Consider the following 1385-nt stretch of genomic DNA (forward strand, 5'->3'; position numbering starts at 1 on the left):
GTGGTGGTGGTGGTTGTGGTGGTGGTGGTGATTGTGTTTGTGGTGGTGGTGGTGGTTGTGGTGGTGATGATTGTGGTGGTGGTGATGGTGGTTGTAGTGATTGTGGTGGTGGTTGTGGTGGTGATTGTGGTGGTGGTTGTGGTGATGATTGTGGTGGTGATGGTGGTGGTGGTGATTGTGGTGGTGGTGGTGATGATTGTGGTGGTGGTTGTGGTGGTGGTGGTGATTGTGGTTGTGGTGATGATTGTGGTGGTTGTGGTGGTGATGATTGTGATTGTGGTGGTTGTGGTGGTGGTGATTGTGATGATTGTGGTGATGATTGTGGTGGTGGTGGTGATTGTGGTTGTGGTGATGATTGTGGTGGTTGTGGTGGTGGTTGTGGTTGTGGTGGTGATGGTGGTGGTGGTGATTGTGGGTGGCGGTGGTGATGATTGTGGTGGTGGTTGTGGTGGTGGTGGTGATTGTGGTTGTGGTTGATGATTGTGGTGTTTGTGGTGGTGATGATTGTGATTGTGGTGGTTGTGGTGGTGGTGATTGTGATGATTGTGGTGATGATTGTGGTGGTGATTGTGGTGGTGGTGGTTGTGGTGGTGATTGTGGTTGTGGTGGTGATTGTGGTTGTGGTGGTGATTGTGGTTGTGTGTGATTGTGGTGGTGGTGGTGATTGTGGTGATTGTTGTGGTGGTGGTGGTGATTGTGGTGGTGATGATTGTGGTGGTGGTTGTGGTGGTGGTGTGTGATTGTGGTTGTGGTGATGATTGTGGTGGTGGTGGTGATTGATTGTGGTGGGTGGTTGTGGTGGTGATTGTGGTTGTGGTGGTGATGATTGTGGTGGTGGTTATGGTTGTGGTGGTGGTTCTGGTGATGATTGTGGGTGGTTGTGGTGGTTGTGGTGGTGGTGGTTGTGGTGGTGGTGGTTGTGGTGGTGATGATTGTGGTGGTGGTGGTTGTGTGGTGGTGATTGTGGTGGTGTTGGTGGTGGTTGTGGTGATTGTGGTGGTGGTGATGATTATGGTGGTGGTGATGGTGGTGTAGTGATTGTGGTGGTGGTTGTGGTGGTGATTGTGGTGGTGTGGGGTTGTGGTGATTGTGGTGGTGATGATTGTGGTGGGGTTGTGGTGGTGATGATTGTGGTGGTGGTTGTGGTGGTGGTGATTGTGGTGGTGGTTGTGGTGGTGGTGGTGATGATTGTGGTGGTGGTTGTGGTGGTGGTGGTGGTGGTTGTGGTGGTGGGGTTGTGGTGGTGATGATTGTGGGGTGGTTGTGGTGGTGGTGGTGGTGGTGGTTGTGTGGTGGTGGTGGTTGTGGTGGTGATGATTGTGGTGATGATTGTGATTGTGGTGGTTGTGTGATGTGTGGTGTTGTTGGTGGTGATGATGGTTGTG

Source organism: Lethenteron reissneri, chromosome 10 (genome assembly GCF_015708825.2).
Source record: "Lethenteron reissneri isolate LAM-NWPU_2019-01 chromosome 10, ASM1570882v1, whole genome shotgun sequence".
Taxonomy (NCBI): Eukaryota; Metazoa; Chordata; class Hyperoartia; order Petromyzontiformes; family Petromyzontidae; genus Lethenteron; species Lethenteron reissneri.